The sequence below is a fragment of the Trachemys scripta genome, chromosome 3 (assembly GCF_013100865.1).
Source record: "Trachemys scripta elegans isolate TJP31775 chromosome 3, CAS_Tse_1.0, whole genome shotgun sequence".
Classification (NCBI taxonomy): Eukaryota; Metazoa; Chordata; order Testudines; family Emydidae; genus Trachemys; species Trachemys scripta.
This window is the reverse complement of record NC_048300.1, coordinates 34,768,647-34,780,534: the sequence shown is the minus strand read 5'-3', so window position 1 is coordinate 34,780,534 and position 11,888 is coordinate 34,768,647.

Here is an 11,888-nt window from a genome sequence, read left to right as displayed (position 1 = left end):
ATCTCAATTTAAACCAGAAATGACTAAAATACATCTTTGACTGGATCTATGAATAAATCTATGACTGGGTTTGGACAGTACTTGCTTTTTAGGCAAAACAATGAATGATGCAATATGAAGCTGGTATTGCATCATACATGATATGAATTGCATCATGTTATTCCTAGAAGTCATGGATGATGCAATCATAACGAAGCTTACATCACTCTGCTGAACAAATTGCCCTATATCAGCTCTAGAAATCATACAGTGTTGTGCTCTCTTATTTGTCAGTATTTGATTTTGCAAAGGGACACATTTCTGTTTAGCCAAAATGAGATGCCTCGTACTTGTGTGAACAGTGCAGATAACTTCTACTATGTTTGTGGTGAAGTGACTTTTGCATCACAAAAGCGCAGTATAACCACTATGGTTAAGAAAGCCTATCACCTTTATTTTGGCTGCAAAATTGGAGATCAGGACAAGAGGTGGGCCCCACACATATGCTGCAACACTTGTGCAACAAATCTTCGCCAGTGGTTGAACAGGAAAAGGAAATCTATGCCTTTTGCAGTGCCAATGGTTTGGAGAGAGCCAACAGATCATAGCAGCAATTGTTACTTCTGCATGGTGCCTCCAGTTGGGAAAGGTGTGTCAAAGAAGAAAAAGTGGACTGTGCATTATCCAAACATTCCATCAGCTATACACCCAGTACCCCACGGAGAAGGACTGCCGGTTCCTGATGCACCAGAATCATTCTCCCTTGAGTCAGACGAGGAAGAGGAAGAGAATGAAACTTCTGGTCCTGAACCATCAATGTCACAGGACCCACATTTTCTCCCATCCTCCTCCTCTGAACCACACCTCATAACACAAGGTGAACTGAATGACCTTGTCAGGGATTTGGAACTACCCAAGAGAAAGGCAGAGCTGTTGGGCTCCAGACTCCTGGCAGGTGAGGTTAGGGTTTCCATGTTCTGTGACCATCAAAAGGATCTTGTCCCATTCTTCTTCATGGAAGGTGATCTGGTAGCCTGCAACAACATCGATGGTGTGATGGCAGCCCTCAACATCGTTCACGATCCAGATGAGTGGAGACTGTTCATTGATTCATCGAAGACGAGTCTTAAAGCTGTTTTACCGCATAATGGCAATGTTTTGCCATCAATTCCAGTTGGTCAAGCAGTCCATATGAAGGAAACCTATGACAACATGAAACAACTTTTGAGGTGCATAAACTATGACCAACATCAGTAGCAGCTCTGTGGCGATTTAAAGGTTGTTGCTCTCTTGCTTGGTCTGCAGACTGGATACACAAAGTACTGCTGTTTTCTCTGCGAATGGGATAGTCGTGCAAGAGATTCCCAGTACATCAAGAAAGATTGGCCACTCCGACAGTCATTGGAGCCTGGGAGGAAAAGTGTTCAGCATCCATCACTTGTTGAATCAAGGAAGATTTTGTTACCACCCTTACACATCAAGCTGGGTCTGATGAAGAACTTTGTCAAGGCCATTGACAAAACACAAGCAGCTTTCAAGTACCTCCGTGGAAAATTTCCAAGGTTAAGTGAAGCTAAGATAAAGGAAGGTGTCTTTGTTGGTCCTCAGATTCATGAACTTCTTCGAGATGATGCATTTGACCATGCACTGCGTGGCAAGGAAAAGACGGCATGGAAAGCCTTCCAGTTAGTGGCAATAAATTTTCTCAGAAACAACAAGGCAGACAACTACAGGTTGTTGGTGGAAAACCTCCTCAAGGCATACAAAAGCCTTGGTTGCAACATGCCGCTAAAGATACATTTTTTGCACTCTCATCTAGATTTTTTTTCCACCGAACTGCAAAGCAGTGAGCGACGAGCACGGCGAGCGATTTCACCAGGACATTGTAACAATGGAGAAACGCTATCAGGGCAAATGGAGCCCATCAATGCTTGCAGACTATTGCTGGACAGATCAGGGGCCCCATTGATGTTAGAAGCTGAACCAAAACAAACACAGAGGAAGAGCCAGTGTCTGTCACAAAGAGCTTACATGCTGAGGCCCCAGTGCCGCAAGCAGTTATGCAGCATTGGGACCATAAGCTCCGATCCTGTATTGTTCTCTGCCCATTCTGAGCCCCACTGAAGTCAATTTAACAATCAAATGTTGGCAACAAATATCCTTCTGAAGGACATTTTATAAGTATAGATGATTTTTATCGTGACAGTCATCATCATGGCAAATCCCAAAAGGATGTGGCCATCTTGAAGATCAAGTGCCACTCGGATTGATCTGTCCTCAGTGTGATCTGGCTGTATATTCCTTTGATGTCCATCACTGGCAGTCTTACCACTCCACCAAAGCTTTTGGTGACCATGTGATCGCTGGCTGTGTGCTTGATACACGTTTCTGAATTTGCTGTCATCCCTTCTAATATGTCCATACCAAGAAAGCTGATGAAACTGAGCCAGTGCTGATGGAAGCGATTGCTGGGTTTGGCTTTGAACGGTCTCATTTCTGAACTTGTCCTGCCATGTGACATGAATCAGCTGACAAAGATGATGAGAATCAAAAATGTCAATCCAGTGTTCTTCAGCATTCCTCAGCCCCTGTTTCACTCCCCTATAACACAGTTGGTATAATTGTGGTTCTGTAGATTCACAGCTTCAGGGCAAGCTTGATGTCACAATGTCCCTACAGAGACCATTGAAGGGCCTGAAACACAGCAGCAGCAGCTGCTATATGAGTGTCCACATCTTTCAAATATCTTCCAGTATTGTTTATGACTCCTCATGTATTTGACAGTTGCCACCTGCTCAGTGTCCCATCCAGTAAGGTTAATACCCAGGTTGTCGTAATCGGGAGCTGGAGGCTACTTGATGGTAATGGCCAGGGACTTAGTTTTGTCTGGATCACTGCATGCTGTTTCTTGATAGTGGCCATTTAAAAATGAAGTGGGTTCACTCTATTTAGTGATCAACTGATTTTTCTCCCCTCCCCCCACCCAAGTCTACCGTCAGCAGAATTTAGGAGCCAGATTCTGATTTCAGTTACAAGAGCACTTACCCAGAGTGCAGTGGAGTTATTCTGGATTTATCCTGACGTAACTGAGATCAGAATTTAGCCAGAATAAGTTGAAATGTTGCTATGTTTCATTATTTTACAGCTTTCTGGCCAATCACTATGCATGACATTTCATAAATGCAGCAGATAATTTCAGAGTTTATTCTACAACTGTTGGGAATAAAGTGTCAAAGAAGGATATCAGATCTCCTGATTGGCAGGGACTGAGGTGAATGTTGCACTTACACCCCACTACTGCTATTTAAAAATGCAGATTCTTTTTATGGAATGTCCACTCAAATGCATGGAAGGCCAGGACACATCAGGCCTTATCATGAGGAGAGTTGTCCTCTCCACTATGATCCCATAGTAACAAAATGGTTAAAATTGTAGTGGCATCGGTCTAATGCTTCATACCGGTGTGTTACTTGGCACGAAGAACCATATACATCCTATGGCAGAAAGCAGAGGTACTAAAGATAAAGCCCATCAGGCTTTCTTTCATCTCTAATTTCAGAATTTGATGGAGATTTGTAAACCATGGAACCAATCTACAAATGCTTCAGCATATGTATAACTTCATTCATATGAGTAGTCCCATTGCTGTCAGTAGGACTATTCACACGTGCAAAACGATGTACATACTTCAGTGTTTGCGAAGTCTGGGCTCAAACGCTTGAAACCTCAGAATAATGTTCAAATATTGGGAGAGGGGAATGCTTCTGTGATTCATTTTAGGCAAAGCTTTTCATGCAGTCTGCTTGTAACCAGATCAGGTTTATATTGGAAACTAAAACAAAACAAAACAAAACAAAATGTCAAGAGTCCATTATTTAAACAGATGGATCTCACTTATAGCTAAAACAATGAATATAGACAAAGAGAGCAAAAACTCAGACACACATTTATTACCAATATTCATTAAAAGTCATAAACATTCAATTGAAGTGAAGAAAATACATGGCAATTTCACACCGAAAACAAATCCACAGGCTTATAAGTAAAAGCCACGTTAAGAATCAATAAGTCGGCAAAAGCAGATTCCAGGGCAGCCTATGGTACCTGTCTAGCTTTAGAGCAGGAAAGCCTTTGAAGTTGCAGACGGCCAATAAAAATGCAGCTGGCATTCAAAGCTTAAACATCTCCAGTGTAGCTTTTATATTACTAATATTGACGCCAAAGCTGCCTAACCTTGGAATATTTTGTTAGCCTTACTCCACACACAATTAGTAATATGGCTTGAGGCCCATTAAATAGATGCAATCTAGACATAATGTTTATTGTGAAATAAAGTGCAATTGACCATTCTAAATAGGTCTCTGCTTAAGACTTTTCTTAAACTTTTGGATTGGTTTTTGCCCATCTATCCATTTACAATTCACATATGATTTGTATACTCGTTTTAAAAAATGTATCATTGTATAATGGCCTGATTAAAATAGTATGGAAGCTCTTTCTCCCTTTAAAGATGTTTTTATCAGGAAAAAATATTTTGAAACTATGTAAAATTTGAAAACTATATGTTGGATCTACTTTTATAACCTAATGTATCAGATCTAAGGTACTTTGAAACACTAAGGTCCCTCACTCCATTTTAATATATTTCTCATCCATACAACCCATTCAAAAATAGTTTGAAAGGCAAGAAAGAGATCTGCTTCAACATCCCATTGGTAGAGTGGCCTGCCCTATGAAAATGGAACTGGTCCAGTAAAACAGCAATGTGTGTTCTTTCTACTTTCATCTTAACATGTACAAATTTCAGGGCTTCCAACTGATCTGACAGAACACTTCCTGTTCAGGAAATAAATGTGTCAAATGATTTCTTGATTTAAAGTGATGGATAACAGTAGCTCTCTGTACAGCAGGGGTGCTATTCTCATAAAACATATGCAACCTTTATTACTCAAATGAAGGGGAATTTCTCCAATATCACTTAGAGCAATTTCCTCAGCAGTCACTACACATCTCTGATATTACAAATCCCAACAGGCCGAGGAGAAGCTGGGAGTGGCAGCCTGAGTCCTGTGCTTATTTTATCAAAAAAATTGTTGGGTCCTGGCATTCGGATAGTTTGCTTTTACAAAAATTGAAACACTTTTTTAAAAATTAAAAAGCAGATGCACAAATATTGAAATTTTATTAATTCCATAATTTATGTCTCCTTCTGTTGGTGACTTCTGAACCCATGATGATCCAGAGGAAACTATAAAATCCTTGCTTATAGGTTTGACACAATGAGGAGTGGAGTGGTAAATAATGGTGAGGACAGGTCACCTATGCAGAGAGATCTACCCCACTTACTAAGATCAGAGTAATTAGTTTTAATACAACCAAATGAAAGGTCATTCTTCTAGGAATAAAGAATGTAAATTAGATTTACAGATTAGTGGACTGTATCTTGAAAGGCATTGATAGGACTTATAGATTAGGATGGACAAACAACTAAACATGAACTCCCATGTAATGACATACCTAAGAGGTGTTATGGAGTTGGGGGTGCAATCCGGACCAGACCAGACCGTAAAGGGTTGTGTCACCACTTGCCTTAAATTCCTGGGTGCTTCGCAATGCTTTGCTACTGTAACTCCCAGCCTGGGATGCTCCTAGCCAGTTTACAAGCATGCAGGTCACATCCTGAATGTCTGTGTGTATGCAGCCAGCACTGGTTCAGCAACTCTCAGCCCAGTAGCCTGTCTGCAGCCCCACTATGGCTTCCACCAGCCTTGGTTGCAATCAGAAAGGTGACCCCACCATACTCCCAGTCCCAAATTTTCCCCAAACTGTGTACTTTGCAATGTCCGGCCCTTCCCCAGACAGTTCAGAGAAATAATAAGTTTTGTTTGTTCCTCTAAAGACACAAAAGCACATCACATCTTATTAACTTAACTGGGGTAAGTACACCCTTCCATTTAAACACAACTCTCAGTTGGTTGATGATAAAAAATAAAACAAATGTATTACCAACAGGACATAGGTTAAGTGATGCCAAGTAAAAGGAGTAAAGTTAGAAAGGGTGACAAGCAAATAAAAGTGAAAACACGTTTCTAAAGTCTAAAACTTAATTCAGGATTTGTTCAAGATGGTTTCCCTGACCAGTCTTCCTTTTTTTCCTGCCATGGCTGATGTTCTCTCAGGACTTTCCACAGAAGCACAAGGGCTAGCTTCCCTTCCCTTCCCTTCCTGGGTGAAAGATCTCCATCTAATCAGATGTCTCACCTTTATTTAGGTCCCAGAGACTGTTGTCCCCCCCCACCCCACAATTGGTTGAAGGACCCATCTTTCTCAGCTTTCCCTTGTGTCTGTCTAGCAATGGATGACAAAGATCACTTCTGTCTTTGCTTAGATCTTCCAGAGGTAGGATGATCTCATGTTGTTTCCCATTCCTGTGGGCTTCCCATCCCCCTTATATAAATGGTGCTTCCATTGTTTTGAATCTTCCACAATTAATTAACATAGGAGACAAGTAAATAGCTGCCTTCTCTCTTGTTTGGGAGGGAAACTGTTTCTCTCTGTTTGACCATAGACTTTAAAGCATAAAATCATTAAGTACCCATATTTCCCCATATAGTTTAATACATACATTTCACAATGATATTGACCACCAGTGTGTCAGCTTCCAGAAAAGTTCTTACTCTATACTCTTTTATAATACAGTAATATTGTATACAAGCAGTTGATTTGATTGCTTATCACTTGAGGGTCAGCCTCCTTGTCTTTATAGAATAGTGAACATTTGCAATGGATTCTTCTTGGTGTCACCCATCAAAGTCAAGTTCATTCAAGTTGTGAGGAAGGTGATATGGAGTTTGGTGGTGAAAGAAGCTCCATGCTCTTTTTTCTTCCCCTACTTGTTAGCATAATAGCTTTGTTTACCTAACACAGGGATTGGCAACCTTTGGCACGCGGCCCACCAAGGTAAGTCCCCTGGCAGGACGGGCTGGTTTGTTTACCTGCCGCATCCACAGGCACAGGATCGCGGCTCCCACTGGCCGCGGTTTGCCATCCCAGGCCAATGGGGGCAGCACATCCCTCAGCCTGCGCTGCTTCCCGCAGACCCCGTTGGCCTGGGACAGCCAGTGGGAGCCGTGATCAGCCAAACCTGCGGATGCGGCAGGTAAACAAACTTGCCCAGCCCGCCAGGGTGCTGACCCTGATGGGCTATGGGCCAATGGTAGCCAATCCCTGACCTAACATGTAAAAATGGACTGTCATTGTCTGCCTGAAGACAAGGCTGGCCAGAGAATCAAATACACGTTCCTTTGCCTAAGGCATACCTGTTCACCAACTCCCCCTGACATGTCTGGCTTATACATTTTAGTGATAATTCCAGCATATATCCATAACTCTTAACACACACCATGCACACATATCACACAAGAATATTAATGATCAGTGAGTTATCAGTTTTCAAATAATACCTCATAGAACATGTTTTGTACAAAGATTATTACAATAGTGTTTAGGGTGTGACTACAGAGTCCTTAGAGTCATAGAGGGCTAACATCATCCTTGGATGTATAAGCATGGAAATACTGAGTAGGAGTGGGGATGTAATATTACATCCATATATGACATTACTGGATATCGTGTTCCATTCTGGCATCCACACTTCAAAAAGAATGTTGAAAAATTGGAAAGTGTTCAGAAAAGAGCTACAGGAATAAGTCAAGGATTGGAAAACCTGCCTCACAGCCAGATATTTATGGAGCTCAATCTATTTAGCTTATTGAACAGAAGATTAAGAGCTGACTTGATCATGGTCTTTGAATATATACATAGACAAAAGATAGTAAAGGGTTCTTTAATCTACCGGGTAGAGGTATAACAAGATCTACCAGCTGTAAACTAGACAAATTCAAACTAGAGATAAGGTGCACATTTTTAACAGTGAGAGTAATTAACTATTGGAACAACTTATCAAGGTCTATGGTAGATTCTTGACTTGAAGTCTTTAAATCAAGAATGGATGTCTTTCTAAATGGTATGCTCTAGTTTAGCTACAAGTCACTGGGCTTCATGCAGGAATTACAGAGTGGAATTATATGGCCTGTACTGTATGCAGTCAAGTATGGGAGGTAGCTGTGATAGTCTGTATCCACAAAAACAACAAGGAGTCCTGTGGCCTGAAAAAGTGTTTTTTTTACCACGAAAGCTTATGCCCAAATAAATCAGATGGTCTTTAAGGTGCCACCGGACTCCTTGTTGTTTTTGTACTGTATGTAGGCACGCAGTCTAGATAAATATAATGATCCCTTCTGACTTTAAAATCTATTAATCACAAAAACATCCACTTATAATTACCCGCAATGAACAACAATACTAACCTTCCCACCTGGAAGAAAATAAATAAATACAACTAAGGGTCAACGATAGCCCTCATTCAAGGCTAGTCCCCATTAACATCAACAGGAGCTTTATCTAAGAACTGACTGAGTGAAACTAAGGACCTTAGGAAAGTTAACTCCATTTCCTGCAAAATCTGCTTTGATGTGGTTAAGCTAATCAGCTACTCCACAAGTAATTTGGGTTAGAATTAATCCAGTTACTAACTGTTCATATCCACATGACTAAGTATATTACACAGGTCAGTACCATAATGGCCAATGGTCTCCACTGCTAGCTAGACTCTTCTAAAGAGTAAGAGAATCTCTTTCCCAAGGATCTTACAGTCTAAATAGACAAGACTGACAAAGGGTGGAAGGAGATACACAAGAGAGGTGAAGTGACTTACCCAGCATCACTCAGCAGATCAGAGGCAAAGTAAGGAATAGAACCGAGGTTCCTGATCCCCAGTCAAATATCCTGTTCACCAGACCAAACTGTCTTTCAGTTATTGTCTATGAGCCTTAATGTTGGTGTCTCTCTACTAGTTTTATATATATCAAGTGTTGACTGATTTTGGAAAAAACAGCCTGCCAACACTTTCATGTAGTCTAGCAAGTGGACATATTACCTTGCCGTGAATAGGAAGCTAATATACAATTTGCAGAAACACCTACTAGCTACAGCTCTTTAGACAAAACATGAATTTAAGTTTAATTTCACCTGTCATAAGAAAAGCATTAAAAAGCCATAAACTTTTGTGTCCTAAGCAGAGTAGCACTTTTAATTTTAGTGAAGCCAAATGATTCCGTCTCACTGAGATCCTCAGTGCCATAGAAGTATGAATTATTGATATTGCTTGACTTTAATATTTGATGTTACTTTGGAAAGAGATAGCATATCCAAATCACAACCTGACCTGTGACTAGATTATGAAGGTCATCCGAAAGAACTGCCAGGCAATCAAACACAATTTCCCCAAATCAAAAGCAGGCCTGCAAATTTTCTGTCGAGTTACACTTTTACCTATTAAAAAGGGTCAGCAAGGCTTAAAATAAAGGGCTAGAATATGAGAACCATTCTGAGAAGGAGGTGTGGTCTCCTCACTGGTGTCATCTGTCTGTATGCAACATTTTGTGAAGAGTTAATTTGCAGTCTGTGACATAAGTTAAGTAAACACTAGATAACATGATCTCAAAGTGGAAGCTGCTAATGGCAAGTTTATTAGTTAACAGTGTGAAGCAAACCTGGAGATGGTAACCAAATAGTCATTAAGTGCTGAAACAACTGATTTCGCAGAGATCATTACAAGTAAGGATCACATTCAATGGCTTACAACACCAGCTATAATATTTGAGAAAAATAGCATCTGTAGCACAGCTGGAGCAGCTGTGTTGGAGAATCAATCATTGCCTGGCAACTGAACAACTGATTTTCCATCAATCAGTACACAAGGCATTCTGTTAGGTTTATAAAACACATAAATTTGCTCAAATATCTGCAAATGCAATAAGTGGGTTAGAACAGTAACAGCAATAGATAAAAGGCAGTTTTAAAGCAGTTATTGGGCTTAATCTGAAAGGAACTGTATTTATATGCACCCTAAATATAATGTTACAATAATAAACAGATGAACAGCTCAGTGTAATTAGCTCTGACCATAGGCAGAGCCAAGAGAAATCCAGAAACAAAGGCTTTTTTCCCCCTCGCAAACATCTTGTGCTACATGACTCTGTAATTTTTCTTTTTGATAAAATGACCATTCACAGAAACAGTTACGCCTCAACATGCCAAGAACTCATAAATCCCTGTAAATTCCTGCAGCCTAGGCTGTTTTCTAGATTTTTATTGGCCTAGCTCAGCCCATCAGCAATACTGCAAATCTTATCATTCTGTGGCAATGACACCGGTTTCAGTAATAATTTCTCTGAGCCCATTTTTAAAGGGCAATAAAGGGAGAAACTGTATTTCTGACCCAAAAATTAAAGAAGAAATGAGAGGTTGTTTTATACCAGAAGTACGTACAACTCGGTACCACAGCTATGATATTTTAATACTCATACAACATAAGCCTTTTGCTGAGTGCTAACCCTCAGAAAGGGACAGGAATGCATTTGTGTGCAAAGTAATTGCAGTAACTATTCCTTTACAAAACAGAACTGAGATAACCAACATGCTAACCCAGCAAATCTTGCCAGTTAGATATCAATACCTCATTGCAGACATTACTGTCCCCTGCATAGGATCCTACTATGCACCTGGAAAACAACATCCTCCCTATACAACGCTCTGAAGCCAGGAGGCCCCACATCTACAGTCTCCATACTATCAAACACACTCTTCTAGAATCTGGTTATCTGTTCAGGATTTCACAACCCTTCCTCTCAATGATTAGTCAGCCATCTCCCAACTGCTCAGGGTTCCCTTTGCTGAAAGTGGTGAGGGCTTATGCAGATACTATTGACTTTAAGATCCAACTTCCACATTACCAGCTAGACTCACCATTGCATTCCCTGCTTAATCGACAAGAGTTACCTGCCAGCACTGGCTGAAGAGGCAAAATACATTAAGTGACAATAAAGACAAATAAATGCAGTAACAACAACAGACACCTGGAATCACACAAAAACAAGACAGAAAAATGTATATAACCAATCACAGCCAACAGGTTAAGATAGATACAGGGAGATACAGCAACACAAAGGAAAGTTAACAAACTTGTTAACTTTTGTTAGACTGCCGTCAGTCTAACAAAATCGTCATGCAGACAATTGCCATTTAACGTAAGGCTCTATGAGCACTTCCTTAAAATGACTTTTCCTGCATGCCCATGGGAGGTAAGCACAGAAAAGGAGCCTATGAGCCTCTTTTCTAGCTTGGCCACCGTTTGCTCAGTCCAATAAACTTTCACAACCTTAGCCCGGCCAACTAGCCAGCACCAAAGGGTATCTACACTGCAATTAAAAGCCTGCAGCTGCCCCATGCCAGCCGACTCGGGCTGCAGAGCTGTTTAATTGCAGCATAGACTTCTGGACTCAAGCTGCAGTCCGAGCTCTGGGATGCTCCCACCTTGCAGGGTTCTAGACCACAGTTTCCAGCCTATGCCAAGAAGTCCACACTGCAATTATACAGCCCTGTCGCCTGAGCCCTGTGAGCCCAACTCAGCTGGCACAGGCCAGCTGCTGGTGTCTAATTGCAGTGCATTGCAGACAGCTGATTGTTGGCCCAGCCAGTCCCAAACCTGATGGATTTCTCCCTAGCACCACTGCCATTGGCCAGTCACAACACCCAACATGTGGCAGCCAATACATTTCATCCCAGTGCAGGAAGCTGGTGAATTTAGGGCTACAGATGCAGGTAGCAGGTGAGCAATAAAGCTAGATGTCACTAACATTTAGTTAATGTTCAGATTCACCGTTCCCATTTTCTAAGAGTACTAGATTTCATATTAGTGAGACTATAGCATTCAAGCAGTTATGAAACTGTATAAATATAGAAATCTAATTACAAAAACAAAACAAAAATGCTAGAAAATATGGAAA